We start from the raw sequence: 17,874 nt of genomic DNA on the forward strand, positions 1-17,874 counted from the left end.
TAATCGTTTCTCAACTGTTATTCTGACACGCAACTCGTCTCACACCAGTTTTACTGATATAAATAATATAATCAACCCAAGTTGTACTGATGATTATCGTAGTCTCACAACAGTCACATTGTCTCTGATTTAAACACTAAGCAGTAGACGGGATTACTGTTATAGTTTTATTAATTTCGAAGTGGTTACGTTAAAAATAATATTAAACACATGCTTATTGATTCCGAAATAATCTTTTATCAGTGAATCATTTTTGGACATTTGTTTTTGTTTTGCCTTAAATCCATCAAACAAAGCAAAGCAAACTTTCAAATATTCTACCATAAATACATCATGGGTTATTAACAGGTGGTTTGTTTACTGATTTTCTTCCACAGACGTCTCCTTTAGTCGTCCCTAATTCTTGAAGCGACAGACTAAAGTGGGATTGGCCGTCACATTTTTGACGCCTTCAAAGGAGCACCTTAATCACTAGGTCATGTCAGGTGTCGCTCACAATTAAACATTCCCAGTAGAAAACATGGAGTTCGAATACAAGAAATCTGTTTAGCTGAGTATTTTATGTCTTAAATTTTGATTGATAAATAAAGGGAGACAAACAGAGACTTGGATAAATACATAAGATATTACACTTTATTACAATCAAACCATACAATTAGACTGATTAGTCAGAGAAACAAGTACAATGTAATGTATTTCGATTAATTTATCACTGTGTTCAAATGTTTAGAAACGTATTATTTATTAGCCAGATCTAAAACCTCTGAAAAGAAATATGGTAAACAATCACCTCAACTGGTATATAAAACAATTTGGTATATAATACTACCGGATATATGTTCCTTGTGTACTTTAGTAACGATGTAAAGTTAACAGTGTTGTTACTAATAGTACAAGGTCATATTTATCTTCTTTACATAATGAGATAAAACAGCTAAATCTGTCGGTTTATAACCAAACATGTTTACAGTTCTTCCTCTTTGTTATAAAAGTATCTAATCACTTTATCTTGTTAACAGCGATGACCAACTCAGAGTTAACTGTACGTCTTGGAGTCTCGCATCTTTTATCAGTCTCTAAAGAATCCTATTATGGAAAAAGACTTAATGTTATTTTGTTTTATCTGTCTTTCTTTAGCATGTCTAAAACATTTAGAAGGAGGTGTATTCATGTCAGTTTCATGTTGATTGTTTACTAATATGAATGTTTTCACTCACCATAACAAACTGTGTTCACGGACAACTTTACTATTTCCAGTAGCAGTGTGGCTCCTAGAAGAGAAAAGACAAATACCAAACGTGTAAAAATCAAAATTGTGGTCATCGAAGGTTATTCAATGTGATAGGCTAGGCCAACATTTTATGATCCAATAGGGTCGTATGGTAGACACTTATGATGTAAGTGAAACTGACATTGTTAACAACAGAAGTAGTTGATGTACAAAAGACGTCTTAAGTTTCTTAGGCTTTATTCTTTACATGGAGTCAATAGCAGAGTAAATATCTTGTCGTGAATTTTGATGAAAGTAAAGATTTAATTGTTCCTATAAATTAGTAAGATTTACGTTCCAACGAAGTAACCAATCTCAGTGAACTTGGAAGAGAACACTACACCAAAAGGACGAAACAACCATTGGATCGCAAGTACTGGCAAAACAAAAGCTGTAGATATGTGGTCTTTACAGCAGACATGATGGAATTAATCAGAGGGTTGTTATAAATGGAGATCAGTCAAATTCAATTTATAAAACTAAACAAAAACTCAACATACTAAAAAACCCCATAAAACTATGCTCTCCAGATAAAATTAACGACGAATTAGATGAAATAAAACAATACTTCATCAACATCAACAAGTTTCCTCCACAAACCGTAGAAAACATTACACGCACACACTTAGACAAAAAGCAAGATCAACCAAAAAAAGTAAATATATCCCACGATTTAAAAAAATTACAAAACCATATACCGCAGCATACCATATATTCCCGACATCAGTAAAAAAAATAACCAACATTTGGCAAAAACTAATAACAAAATATGATATTACAGTTAATACAAAATTTATTCAAAAACCAGCCATAAAACTAAGGTCTATACTATGTAAAATCTACACTGACAAACACCACACGAACATTATTTATAAAATACAATGTGATAACTTCCACGACTTCTATATTGGAGAAACGAGTAGAAAAATAAAAACCAGATTCAAAGAACATAAAAAGTCACCTTCACACGCTTTCGAACACTGTAAATCAAATAACCACAACATAACCATAAAAAACATTCAAATATTAAATAAAGAAACAAACATAAACAAACGCAAAATTAAAGAAGCCTTACTTGTACAACAACTCAAGCCCAAAATAAACCAATACGAAGGAACGCCTTTATACCTATATCCATAAATATAATCAAACATCAAGCACGCCTTCTACATTCCTACACTCAATTACACAACCCCCTTCAAACATGTGGTCAGATATTGGTCAGTTACCTCTTTCTTTCTTTGTGAACCTGACGATGACTGAAGAAGGTCGAAAAGTTGTTCGCTCCTATACATAAATATTTTCTCAACCCAAACCAGCTGTTTTTACATAAATACTTTACTTCATGTATTGTTTGGTTTCCATTTTGTTGAATGGTAAAAAATACACATACAATAATATTAGGGGCAGGTAACTATCATAGTGAATAAGCCAATAAAATACATTGTTTGTATAACCTTATTATTACTGACTAATCATACAAATCACAGGCAGTTGAGAACCGCGATTGGTTTGGTAATTAATGTTATGTTACTGCAGGATATTTTAACTTGTATCATCTTTATGGGAACAGATATCCTGTTACGTTAAAGCTGAAAACACGACAAAATAAACGTTTAGTGGAATTAAAATATTAATAAAAATATAAGGTTATATATAGAAAGTTTAATAGCTTATACATTTTGTTTTAAAAATGGCAGACAGTTATAATAGTTTTGTAAAATGTTACTTTTGTGAAACTAAAATAGTGTTTTCTTGGAACTGATATACAAATATATAATAAACACATACACACAAACACTTGTTAACATGCTGTTGACAACCTTTATTTCTAGACATCAATGTTTATATAGTAGTGGACATAGTAACAACAGAACAAAATTTTACATGAAAAATAAAAATAGCAAGTTAAAATAATAAATTTTAAGTTTTGGAAAACTTACTTCAGTTTAACAAAACTGGGAAATCAGTTCACAAAATTTCTTATATCCTGAGACTGGTTATTTCCAGTTAGTATATTAACATTTAGATATTTTTCATGTTATGGTAATTATAAGAACGCATAATTGAAAACAAAGGAGAATATGTTATATATTAGTCACATTACATATGTCATCTCAGGCGTTAAAGAGGGCTCTCGTCAAACACTAGCAATATAGTTAATACTTCAAAAGGTTTCTGATGTATGAACCAGTCAGTTAGACCCCAGCAGCACAGCGGTACGTCTGTTTCGATATATTTCAATGTAATCGTTTGTTTTAAATTTCGCGTAAAGGTACATGAGGGCCGTCTGCGCGAGCCGCCCCTAATTTACCAGTGCAATTTGACAATATAGGTCCATAAACTTTTAGTTAAACCACCGAGGAACAAAGAGTGTAGTGTTCACTTATAGGAATAACATAATCAGCCTTATCTTTCTTTACTTATGTGCTTTACTTTTTATTAAGACAGTGCAATATTATTTTATATGTGTCTAGAAAACCAGTTTAGAACTAACGAACTTTCTTCTACAAGTGCTAAATAAACTTTTATTTTGCAATTAAAGAAACACCGTTTTTGGGTAAGTACAAGACCTCTAGTAACAAAAAAGTTAGATGAGCCTAAAACAACGAATTAAATTCCTAGTAATACATTTTATTTTAAAATCAAGTCCATGTTTTAAGAGAGTTGTCATTATTTGAAAGTATTAAATCTCGTTTTAACACTTTTGCGTGAGGTAAAACTTATTAATATATTTTAATTTCAAATGTTACGTGTAAATCTCTTTTTCCAAAACCACGAAGAGCCATTTGTTTTGCTCAAATAACATTCAAATTTAATGAATAGCAAAGAAATTATTTTAACTAAAATACTGTCCTCACCTTTAACATCCCTTCCAGTTTCCTCCACAAATCCTTTTTACTTGTTTGTTTGTTTGTTCTTGACAAAAGGAAGTTTCTTTCTCCTCTGTGACATATGATTAGGTTTTATATAATATTTATTAGATGGTTTTGTAGAAATTTTTCGTATACAATTTGAAAGAATGCTAAATATGTTTTATTAAGATATTAAAAAATTGTCAACGTTAACCAATTAGAATTTGGTTCCAAACAACAATAAATTGAAATATCTTCTATTAAAGAAGAACGTTTTAGCTGTAATAGCACTTCCACACGAATGATAACAAGTTCCTTACGGAACACGATTCAGTTTTTATTACGATTTACTTAACCAAACATAAGATTTTTCTTTGAAACCACAATAAATTAAATATGTCGCTCAGTGTTTCACATGTGATTCTATAACTCAAATCTATATAAATTAATAATCTACAACAATATTATACATTGAAATTATGTAAATTTCCCTCATGCAACCAGGAGATCGATTCCTCTCGGTGAGCTCAGCTGATAGCCCGATTGGCTTTGCTATAAGAAAACACACACATACACCCTTGGGCAAATTAATTGAAAGAAATGGTCATTTTACAATATTTTCAGCATGGAGGCCGATATAGGCTCGTTGGACCCGTTCATTTCCTTTAATATTCATTTTTTCACACAGACGCCGTCATTAGCTGTGTTTTGCAGTGCGGTCGATCTATTTTTGGGATATGTGACGAAATTTTGAGGAATATTACGTCATTCGAAATTGTGTTAGAAAGGCAAGGAGACCAGTCAAAAAACAACTTCTTACCAACTCAATGAAGAAAAAACAGTATCAATGGGGTCTGCAATGCAAGAACTAGATGCAAAAATAATGGAGGAAGGTGTTATTCAGTGACAAGACTCATTTCTTTGTACAGGGTCAAAGAAGTCTGCATGTTCGCAGATCTCCAGGTGAGAAACTTCGAGAATCTCACATCAATCAGTACGTAAAACATCCCTTGAAGAAGATGTTTTGGGGCTTTTTCAGCTACTATGGCGTCAGAGGCTTACATGTCGTAGAAGGTATGATGCGAGGACCGCAGTACGTCGAAGTTTTGCAGAGAAGAGTCGTTCCAGAATTGAAAAAGAGATTTCCAGTTGGATCTGGCATTTTCCAGCAAGATCTGGCTCTGTGCCACACATCGAAACTTGTGAAGAATTTTAAGACTACAACGCGAATAAAGGTGATGGACTGGCCTGGAAACTCTCCGGACTTAAATTCTATTGAAAACCTTTGGGCGATTTGTAATGAAGACTTCGGGGAAAAGACTGTACTACGAAAGATAAGCTAATTGAGGCCATAATTGAGGTGTGGTACCGCAATCCAAAAATTAGTAAAACTTGCAGTCAACTCGTGGACTCGATGCCAAAGCAGATTAATGATCTTCTGAAAAATAAAGACGGTCATATCACGTGTTAATTTGTGAGTAATTTTTGGATTATCAGAAATAAAACGCACAAAACTGAAAAAATCGTAATTTTCCGTTTTGTTTCAATTAATTTGCACAAGTGAGTACGCTCTCATGCAAAGAGCCTGAAGTTTTTCTATAGTTCCCAGTAGTGTGTGAAGCCAGTAAGGAAAAGTGAAATAAAATTTTTTCTTAAATAAAAATTACGTCAATTAGTTGTTGTTTTCGTTTAACGCTTTAAATGTGAAAACATTATTGAAGTTGTTCTTTCGTTTCTTCATATCTAAATATGGAAAAATACAGTTGCAGGCATATTGCGTGTTACTGTTAAATTGATGTGGTTTGGTTTATTTTGAATTTCGCGCTATCCGCGCTACCCGTCCCTAATTTAGCAGTGTAAGGCTAGAAGGAAGGCAGCTAGTCATTACTATCCACCGCCAACTATTGGGCTACTCTTTTACCAAGGAATTGTGGGATTGATTATCACATTATAACGTTCCCACGGCTGAAAGGACAACCATGTTTGGTTTGACGGTGACTCGAACCCGCAACTCTCATATTACGAGTCGACCGCCCTAGCTACCTGGCCATGCTGGGCATATTCACATTCTTGCAGACCGTTTCTCTGATTTCTTGACTTCTTCCCATGGAGTAAACTGCATTTCCGTTGGGGATTTTTTCAATGACTTTGTGATAGGATAATTGTTTGACGGTTTTTCACTTTCTAATGTCAGTCTAGAAAAAAACCTCTTCTTTTTTCTATCTTCCTCAAGTACTTACAATGGTTATTTCCTCACTCAGAGTTGCTGGTTTTCTTCATAATTCACTTTGTCCATCTCAACCTTGATTTTCTTTATTACGTCAACATTATTATTGGGAATTAATATAATTAATTCTGACTGAAATGAACAAGAACGGTTTCCTTGATTACTTTTACAAAAATGTATATATACATATATTTATCTTTAAAATTAATAATTATCTGACAATAGCTACTTTTTAAGTAGAGTTTAACTTAAATTTCTTTAGTGCTTTGCACAAGTCCCTTGTCGTTCCGAAACATAATGTTGTGACTTTTTATCTTTATATTCCATGGTAAAAAGTAGTGCAAGAGATCGTGGAGGATGATATTAACTAGCTGCCTCATTTGTAGTGTATTAACTTCAAAATTAGGGACGGCTGAACATCGACAAATAAATAAATATGTTGGTAGTGATAGTCACTCTGGAAAAGTTTTACATCATCAAGGTAATTGAGCAACGTGATATTTACTGTCTGGAACACAATAGTAACAAACTGAGTCTGAAAAGTATCTCAATATAGCCAATCTTACTAGTGAACTTCTCAAACATTCACAAGAACTTCAAACAGAACTCTCCAGTAAAAAGTGACTGTCTTTTGTGGCGAATAAACTATATTTTTTGCTGTACTTGTTAAGACAAAATAAATATAAAAATGTGAATTTAAAAATATGCAAATAGGGATTGTAAACAAAGCAAGAAAACCGGATTGGAGATACTGTAAACATTATTTACTGAAACTAGAAACCCTTATTTTGGTTCCACGCTTTTACCTTTAATTATATTTGGTGTTTTCAAAATGAACTTTCTGTCCTAATTCTTTTATGGCGCCTATTTGCAGATTTTTTAAATTCTCAGATTTTGCTTATCTTATTTTTTGGCTTATTTTGTATACTGGATTATGAGCAAAGGATTACAAGGTAAAGTAGCAAACTTTATACATTGTAATGATAATAAACATAACTAATACCTTGTTGATACGGTTCGTAATGATTTACTTCACTATTGACTATTTGATCGCATTTGTTCAAAATATAAAATGTTAAACTGCAAATGGAGATTTGTTTGAGAATATAGTGTTCATTTATAGCTGCCATGTAACGACATTATCTGTATGTTTGTACAGTAAAGGAAAAATATATGCAAGGCAAAGACACGACCTCGACTACGCGTGTGTAACATTTTACAAGTTCAACAGCAGTCTTTCAAACAAAACATGTAAGACTAAAACGTCACTATCAATAATTCTTCGTGTCTTTTAAAGTAATTATTCTACGATGTCTGTTAATAAAATTTGATATTATGTGTATTGATTTATTTACTACTTCTCTCCGTATATGATATAGGGGCTGGCTCCTTAAAAACACCGTTTGTTTAGAATTAAGCACAAAATTACATGGGCATCACGGGTATCGAAACTCGGTTTCTCGCGTTATAAGTTCGTAGATGCACCGCTGTGCCACTAGAGGTGACCAAGTGTATAATGTAGAAAGCATTTTAGTATCTACATGTTACATATAAATATATTTATCTGTTACGGGCTGATAATTCTTCTTTCACCTTATATTTAAGATTTTTAAATAGGTCGTTTTGAACTGCTTTTATTTTTTATGTATTTATATATAGGTATAGTCTTAGTAATAAACAACAAAGGTTTTAAAGTGTTGTTTGAACTGAATTGAATATTTACTATTTAAGTTGTTTTTCGTCGTCACATTCTATACGGTTTTGTTGTGATCCATTTTATGATACACGACAGTGATACATGATAAAGTTTGTTTGCTATGATTTTGCTGGCTCTCTTTATTTATAGCGGTTTCTGTTTCTCTCTTAGTCCAATAATATAAAATTAAAATATCCCATTATTCACCATATCTTCATTGCCACTCAAATCAGAAATCAGTGCGACATAAAAATACAATATTAGAAACATTGCTTTACGTGTATCATTTCTGTAGCTAACCAACTGTAGTACAATTAGAAGTAATGTATTGCCGTCTTTTCTTTCTCTCCGTAGCTTCCTGGTTTATCAACACAAACTTGATTATTCTATTATTCTCTGTGAAGAAGACACTATATGTATTATTTTTACCCTGCTCCGTCTGAAGAAGTACAGAATTTTATTGAAGTTTCATTTTTCAAATGAATTTAAGATTTTATATGTTTTAGTATGTGTGTTACTAAAATAAAGTCTCGTCCTCTAATTGTAATAGAACTTCTTGGTGTGGTAATTTCATTTTTATGTCATATTATCTGTCGTACGTTATACAAGTGCCCTACAAACTTCACCCCTACATCACTTACTAGTAAGGTTGGTATCGAACCCTGGATACCCTGTACATTGGTCAAGTGGTTTACCTACTGAGCTGACGTACTGGATATTCGATAACTAAGTACAAAGTCATTGGACAGCTTCCTCCTCAATGTCATGTATCTATAAATCGTATATTAGTTGTCTTCTACTCGTTATAGTACGTCAAACTATATCCATACAGGATTTTAAAATATTTAGTATTTCCGCTACTAATTTATCTTTCTTAATTGCTCAGTAGATAAATCGTTTAAAATACTAAAAATAAATGTCTAGTCCAATATATCGGTTAGTTCATCAACTGTATTTGAGAAATATCAGTTTTAGAAGATTGTATTCCCACATCAGTTACCTTGAAAATACGTCAGCGGTATATCTTTAATACCTTTGAAATCCCATCTGTACTTATATTCAACATCAATGGTTTTAAGCTCTTGATTAACAATAATATATCTTTATTAACCATTTTATGATAACTAATTCTGCTGTTCTATCTACGTGGTTTGGTTTGAGTTTTGCACAAAGCTACAGGAGGGCTATCTGCGCTACCCGTCCCTAATCAACAGTGTAAGACTAAAGGGAAGGCAGTTAGTCTCGAGTTAGTATCTGTGTGCTCCATTCACCCACTGCATCCTCACTTAAAAATAAATAAGTCGTGTAACAACACGTACTGTCAGTCGAAGTTCCAACAGTTGAGCTAAACCAACCACTCGGCCTGCCTCCTCACCGTTACGTGATTGGCGAAGTCTTGAAGGATATTTTTGGAGTAACTAACAACAGGTTGGTTAAAGTAAAGAAAGAAGTTGAGGTAGAGAAGTTAGTTTAAGGTACTATAAATAGTGTACGTAGAAAATAAAATTAAATAAGTAACTATGGCTACTGCTGGCATAGACACCACTACTACCAGAAGGGCTGATGTCAATGTGGAAGCTGTGTCAGATACACCCACTCAAGTAGGTTCGTGAGGCACTACACACTACTATTACCAGAAGGGCTGATGATAATATGGAAGCTGTGCCAGATCCACCTACTCAAGTAGGTTCGCGAGGCACTGGACACTACTACTACCAGAAGGGCTGATGATAATGTGGAAGCTGTGCCAGATCCACCCACTCAAGTAGGTTTGTGAGGCACGATACCTTTTTTCACTGCAAGCTCGACGAGGATGTCGAAAGTTTTATAGATGCATTAAATTAAGCTGTTAGAATATCTGGTTGAGCTGACGCACAGAAATCAGACATTTTGAGACTAAGAAAAGCAGGAAAAGGAAAACGTTTCATTAAGGCATTGCGTGAAACTGTAGTTTTTCAGTTTTTAACACGTATGCTAACAGGATTATGATAAACGAGAAAGGCCAAGCACAATCATGGCGCAATATCGCCACCCACCCCCACACAATACCTTAAGTTCCTGTTCGTCAATATTTTGTAGTCTCATTAAATAAAGAAAGAAAAAAACAGGAATTTAATTTACTGATCCACTGATCACCCAGCACGTGCTATTCCTGTCATGTTTTCTTACTGGACAAAAGTGTTGTAGGCTTAAGATGTACAGTGTTGTTGTTAAGGAGAAACTGTAACCATTTCAGATATTCTGGTTCTGGAATACACCAGAAAGTGTGTGTCAAAAACAGAATTCAGGAAATTGAATATTGCATCTTAGTTGTCACACGTTTAAAGACACACACACTATAATCATAAATTTAGTATAGCTATAGCACTAAGTAAATAACAATAAACAAACATTTAATTCGTTGTTAAAACTTAATCATATGTTGGAAGGTGTGCAGCTTACACGAACTTTGTATACAGTGTACCTGTTGGACAGATATCCACTAACATGATCATTGATATCAGTACGTCTGTGCATTTATACGTTTGAAACAGTAAACTAACACGTCACGTGGTTAGTATTGTTTTTAGTTAAGCACAAAACTACAGATTGGGCTTTCTGTGTTGTGCCCACCACCTGTATCAAAAACAGGCTTTCAGCGTTTTAAGCCTTTAGACTTTCGACTGAACCATTGGAGGATACACGGTTTGTTAATTTTCTGTATGCAAATGATGAAGGGCTTTACAAAATGTGTATGAATAAATAAACACCCATTAACACTCAACGCATGTTTATATGTGTATCAAAACTATTATTTTTGGGTTTACAAACATACTAAGATTGAAACTACGTCAATTTTCATTCTATACAGTTTTATATGAAATGAATGATTTATTTTTTTGATGTTACATGTCTGGTTATTCTTAAAATATAAACAAAGGCAAACTTATTTTTTGAGTAAATATTTGAAAAAAAGGAAGATGTGTTTTTTGTAAAATAGCTGATTCTCTGTATATATTTCATTTTTGTATCTAGTTTCACGACGAGAATACTTAACAGAGATATTCAACACTGTTTACTGAAGTTTACTTTTCGTTGTTCCTTTTGACGATGTTTGATTCACAGAATATACTTGTTTTTATTTATCATTTATAAACGTTTTTGATGTCTGTACTCGTCACGCTCATCAGTTGAGTAGTACTTCTACACTTCATCTTCTGATGAGACATCATTTTACATCTAGTGAAGGTTCATGAAGATATGTTTTTGTTTCTAATTTTGTGTAAAGCTGCTCTCGTAAGCTGTCTATCGTATCCGTCCCTAAGTTAGCAGCTACAGACTAGAGTAAACACAACTAGTTAACATCACCTACTTCCCATGAGGGGGTTACGATGTTCTGTAGAAAGTAGTGTTACTCTTTATTTGAAGTGCAGTAGTAAATTATACAGTCTTTCTAAATTCGAATAAAAGTTTATTTCTTATTCACAGAATCTCTCTGTCATAAGAAACTTTACAGCTCCATGCCATTGGTTGAATATTATTCATCGTATAAATATTTATCTTCATCTCTTGTCCGATTTGATGAAAATCTTCAGCTTACTCAACACAATATTCGCTCAGAAAACTGCAGCTTGAAGTTCTGAATCTGGATGTTTCTTTATACATCTAGTGGAACATCAGATGCTGTCGGTTCAAATTTGTTCAAGAAAAGAAATCCAGTCAGGACTGCGACAAACAATAGATCTTTTTTCTCCGAAAGGAATCAAGATTACACTTTCAACCCTACTTGTGTCTAATGTTTATCTTGGATGAAGTCTGGCAGCAATACCTTGTCATCCAAAATGCTTTACTCAACGTTCAGAACATCATAAATACCACAAAAAATATCCTGCTTTCAAAACCAGGTATTGTCACGGACAACTACCCAATGTCCCTTTGTATCTTCGCTTAATATCTCATTTCAAAAACAGTAATATGAACAGATTACCACCAGAAAGACAGAAAAACAACACAGAAAAATATATTAGTCGATCTAATACTGATGTTTACTTAAGAACAGCATCGGTAATATACCAAACAACAAAAGGAACTTAAACATCCTACTGGTTGGAACTAATAAAGATCTCCATGAACCTTCTAACAGCAGCACACATCAAAGTTTCAGATCTAGTCACATTTATGATATCTTAACATGTATAAAACCTGAGCGAGATTCAAAAGCTTTCCAAAGTCTTTTTATTTAAAAGCTAGAATTGTACAACTATAAAAAGTGAAACCAGTTTAAACATGGTGTTTTTTTTCTTTGGATACTGACTTTTATCTTGATAATGGTAATCACGAGATTTCAACATAAGTTCATCTCATCAATTTGTTATTAACATGAACATCCCGAGCTGAAACAAGGCGCGTCTTCACAAATATTCTGACTGCGTGTTTTGCATGATAAAAGTGTATTTTCAATTAACTTCTGTGGTCTCAGAATAAATACAAGAACAAACGACGCTTTCAAATTACAAGTCGACTGAGCCTCCTCTGTGACACAACGGTATGTTTGCAGACTCACACCGAAAGAAACCAGGTTTCGATACCCTTGGTGATCAGAACAAAAATAGCCCATTGTTTAGCTTTGTGCGCAATTCCAAAAAAAAAAACCCACAAACAAGTCGACTGAAAATGTTTAACAATTTGTACTCAAGTCAGCTGTTAGTAAATATTGAAGCATGCAGACTGTACCAAGTGTTAAGTATGCATATTGTACCAAGTGTTAAGAGAACTTGGGGATTATCGAACATTCGATGTCAACCATGAGACCAAAGAATCTCTATACCCTGGTTACAGTAGTGCCTCGAATTACTTCGTCCGTAATTCATCATTTTTACTGCAACACAAATTCTACTTAACTGTAAGAGATATGTGAAAATGTGGTGGGTGCGGAATGCGACACAGTTTATGAGAAATAACATCTTTGAAAAACTACAAATCATATTAGCATGTAAACGTATGAAATCAACCCAGAATCTTATAGTGCGAAAAAATTATAATCTGGTTTCAATAGTTTTAACATCTTAGTGATGTTTACTGGTTACCGTTACGCGTAACAATGACAACACAAATAATGTACAATAGATTAGTTGTTGTTCATTCTGTGCTACATATCTCAGTCTACCAGGTTCTAACTTATCCTTAGTTGTTGTTCATCCTGTACTTCATATATAATCTGGTTTCAATAGTTTTAACATCTTAGTAATGTTTTCTGGTTACCGTTACGCGTAACAATGACTACACAAATAATGTACGATAGATTAGCTGTTGTTCATCCTGTGCTACATATCTCAATTTACCAGGTTCTAACTGATCCTTAGTTGTTGTTCATCCTGTACTTCATATATAATCTGGTTTCAATAGTTTTAACATCTTAGTAATGTTTTCTGGTTACCGTTACGCGTAACAATGACTACACAAATAATGTACGATAGATTAGTTGTTGTTCATCCTGTGCTACATATCTCAATCTATCAGGTTCTAACTGATCCTTAGCTGTTGTTCATCCTATATTACATATCCCAATCTACCAGATTCTAACTGATCCCTAGTTTTTCATTCATGGAAGCAACACCTTATTATGTCTTCATATTCCACGCAATGCATAACAAAATGTCAGTATTTGTTGGACTGACTCTAATAAATAAAAGCATGTGAATTTATAGATGGCACGTGACTGATCATTTTTAGGAATTAAGTCTTTGGTTACTAAGAACAAACATACATGTCCATTCATGTGAATAAATATGTAATGAAACGAAGAGTTTCTAAGCACTTACGTAGGAGAGGTAAAACGATGAACAGGTAGTTACGGAAACCAATACTGATTGTGAAGTTAACATGATTTTAGCAGATATGTCATGAAAGTAATTTATGCAGGCAAAGGCATCAGATAGAGAGGTGGGGGTAGGTGGGGTCGCGCCTCCTGTATTTCAAATGAAGCTCATTTGGTATTAACATTTTTATGAATAGATGAAAACAAACATCCAACTCTATTCAGTAAAAATTACCCATTAACAGAAAAGATCGGTGTAGTAGAAAAAAACTGCATAATATAATTGATGAATTACCCCCCTCCACTTAACAGTAAAATTCGATGCTAAAAATGAATTATATTTTTATAAACACCAAGACCGACACCTCTAATGACAGTCAAGGGCCTCTATGCGTCATCAGCATGCCCTGACAATCATCAGAAAGACTTCCAAGTTTTTGATTGACTAATTGTTTATAGTTAAACACAAAACTGCACAATGAGCTATCTGTGCTCTGCCCACCACGAGTATCGTAATCCGATTTCAAGCGTTATAAGTTCCGCAGACATACCACTATGTTACCAGGAGACGAACCTGTGAGTATCGACAAAATGCCCCTATACTCTGAAAACAGAATGCAATCACATAACCAAGTAAATAGAACAAGGAAACAAATTCTCTGGATTTTACATCGAATTAGATCAAATGTATTCCAGATGTTGTCACATTTACAAACCCTTATTGGCTGCTGTAAGGCAGCTAAAAAATAGGTATAATTAAATGTTAACACGTGAGGCAGTAAAGTAAAGGTTGGTCAAAAGAACTGTAGCACCATACATGGTCAGAATATTGGAACAAGCTGTTTTCAAATATGTAGATGTTGTCATTCGGAGTAAAGAAGACCACCATCAACTGTTCAACAAAAAACTGACTGTGTGATCAAACCATATCTCATTAGGTTGGTTATCAATTTCAAAATGTAAATGGGACGATGATTCAATGTGATATGTTACAAGGAACGTTTTCGTGTTTATATAAAAATCAAGTTCACATATGAGATTTGAAAGAAAAATACTGAAGTACTTTTGTTGTAATGTTGTATCTTAGTATGTAGTTAATAAGTAAATACATATGTACTTGTGTAGGGTTAAGTATCAGTTTATGGTTAAGTTAAGAAGTGGTAATAAAGGTACTTATGAAAGTATTTGGTATTTTCAATCCTGATGATATCTTATGCAATACATGGGAAAAAGAACTAGGGCAGATCCCCAAAACTTTAGCCATAGCTATCACTGGCTTAAAAATGATTACTAGATTAAGGACAGCCAGACAGCAGTAATTGCTGTCTATGCAGTTACTTTTAACCGAATATTGGGATTGTATGTTTCTATCAAAACGTATCACAATTGAAGTTTTCAGCGTTCACTAGTATACCCTAACATGAACCTTGGATCTTCCAATGCACAAGCTAATCTCTAGGTCGCACCCGGCTCGACCTTATGCAGGTATGGTTGTACGAGCAACATGTAAATATTCAAATATTTAGAGCTAAAATATTAATAGTGGTCTAAAAGTATCTGTAATTTCGATCTGAACATTATATTAAAAGTTTTATCTAGTGAGACAATTTATCATTTTATAAACAAAAATCAGAGAATCAATTTACGTGTGGCAGTTTCGGTGTGATTATAGTTTCATTTGATATGCAAATTACAATAGAAAACAAACGATGAAATATCACGTGCATATAGATAAACAAAATAAGTACTGATAATATGAAATATTTTAGGTTTAACATCACACAATACTCATGCTGTTTCGATAGACATAACTTCAGCATAAAAAAAACACATGGATATTTTGAAACGTATTTTTAAACAAAGTTAATACAGAAGTTTTTAATAGTAACCTTATAAAATTAGGTTATTATAATTATTTTATACCTTCTGTGTTCCATGATTCAATTTTATTGTCTCTTTCTCGACGCGAACAGAAGGGTCTAAGTTCAACTCACTTCCATAAAATTTCGGCTTTCTAGTAGTATTTTAGTATTTTCATATAGCAAAGCCACATTGGGCTATCTGCTGAGCCCACCGAGGGGAATCGAGCCCCTGATTTTAGCGTTGTAAATCCGAAGACATACCGCTGTACCAGCAGGGGGCTCGGCTTTCTAAAAAGATGTGTTGTAAACATCTTAAATTATTCTCATCTGAATTATATAATTTAGTGTAGGTATACTCACAAAAGCACCGACTACAGAAGGTCCAGGTATAAACACATAAGAAATTGTTCTAAGGAATTATTACAGCACACTTTAAGAACTATGAAATAAATGTATGTAAATTCTGTAGTACATATGTGTGTATAGAAAGCATTAATACTAGAAATAAATGACCTTATAAGCCCAAAATATTGTTCATATTTAATTAAACAATCAACGTTTCGCTTTACAACTTCTTCAGGAGTGTTTACCAAAACACAAACCGAAATTGGCAAAAAATAATTTATTGTATTGATAAACAAAGTTAACTTATTTTTTAACAATGAATATAAACGGTCATTACTGTTGTGTACAAACTCTCAACATTTATGTAAAAACATCATTGGAGCAACAATCAGTCATCAGCACTGTAATAACAACTTTTGAAATTAAAACTGTTTTTGAGAAAAAAGGGTTAGCAAAACTGGACTATTTTAATAATGTACAATTCACAAAAATTTGATTATGAATAAACAATATTATGACTTAATATGTGTGTGTATATATTTGTATATATATTATTTAATTGCAACTTAGCTTTTATGCAAGTTGAAGAACATGTGATAAAGCAAGCAGCCTGTTGATACTTAAAACTTTATTTAGTGTTTACTTTATCTTGTTTTAACTTACTAAGAACGAAACACTTTACACTAGCTATCAATTGCTATTATGTGAACTTCGTTTCTAAGCTGGCAAAGCACAATTATAATTAATTACACTTGTTATAAGACATTGGTATTAGATCTATTATATTTTATAACACAACATTTTTTATTAGGTCTTTGGGGGGTTTGAAGAAGAAAAACAGTGTATAACAGTATTTTAACCATATTAAATTTAAGTAACATTTCTGTGTGTGTGTTCTTATAGCAAAGCCACCTCGGGCTGTCTGTTGTGTCTACCGAGGAGAACCGAAACCCTGATTTTAGTTTTGTAAATCCGAAAACTTACTGCTGTTCCAACGAGGAAAGTAACATTTCTGATGGATTAAAATACACTAACTATTGAACAACATTGAAGGTAATATTTCTGACAGAGATTATTATTACAAGTCTGTCAAACAATAACTACCTTTCTAAATGTGCATCATTTAATATGGAAATGATAACTTGTACTCTCACCGAAATATCATGTCGTTTTACTCATTATGTATATAAAATCTGTAGTATAAATATTTTTTCTCTATTCACTGTTCCATCTTCTTAGTTAACAAAAGTGTCATAGAACTACCCTGATTTATTTGTCCGAGCATCGATGTCAAGTATTTGTCATCGAACAGCTGCTTTGACCACATTCCTGCACAGTTGACCAAAACATGAAACTATCCAGCTAGCTGTAATTAAAAGTAATTAATTTCGTCAACTTATCCTAACTTGTAAAACATTATGCATCCATAAATGTACAGAGTTAAAAATAGCTAAGAATGATAATACAGTTAATCCAAGGATTGATAAATAACTCACAGAATTATCATGATTCTGTAACATCTCCGGCACCCATGAAATGGCCCGCAAGAATTTCGGACTTGACAACATGTGATAACTCTCTTTGGGGATACATAAAGGACATTGTGTCTAAACAACGTTATGATACTAATGATGAGTTGAAGGCAGCTGTTACCACGGCATTTGGAACAATAACCCCTGCTATGTTAAGGAAAATGTGTCACAGAACATGGCGTCGCATAATATTATGCGGCGAGAATGAGGGACAGCACACCGATACACTGGATACATAAGATATATGGATGGGTAGGGATTTACTGGCCACCCTGTAGAATCGACATTAA

General features: G+C 33.4%; 1 long non-coding RNA gene across 4 annotated transcripts in view; it reads right to left on the reverse strand.

Annotated features, from left to right (window-relative positions):
• Window positions 1–627: 627 nt before the first annotated feature.
• LOC143238222 (uncharacterized) overlaps window positions 628–17,874 on the reverse strand; it is a 45,373-nt gene continuing 28,126 nt past the window's right edge. For 2 of the 4 annotated variants that reach the window (XR_013020465.1, XR_013020468.1), the window contains 3 exons: window positions 4,132–4,216; window positions 1,218–1,271; window positions 628–1,086 (listed from right to left, as the gene is read on the reverse strand). This is a non-coding gene — a long non-coding RNA (uncharacterized LOC143238222). Of the gene's footprint in view, window positions 1,087–1,217; window positions 1,272–4,131; window positions 4,217–16,344; window positions 17,419–17,874 lie in introns of those variants that run through there. The other 2 variants (XR_013020466.1, XR_013020467.1) reach the window with 2 other exon arrangements.

The sequence above is a fragment of the Tachypleus tridentatus genome, chromosome 13 (genome assembly GCF_004210375.1).
Source record: "Tachypleus tridentatus isolate NWPU-2018 chromosome 13, ASM421037v1, whole genome shotgun sequence".
Taxonomy (NCBI): Eukaryota; Metazoa; Arthropoda; class Merostomata; order Xiphosura; family Limulidae; genus Tachypleus; species Tachypleus tridentatus.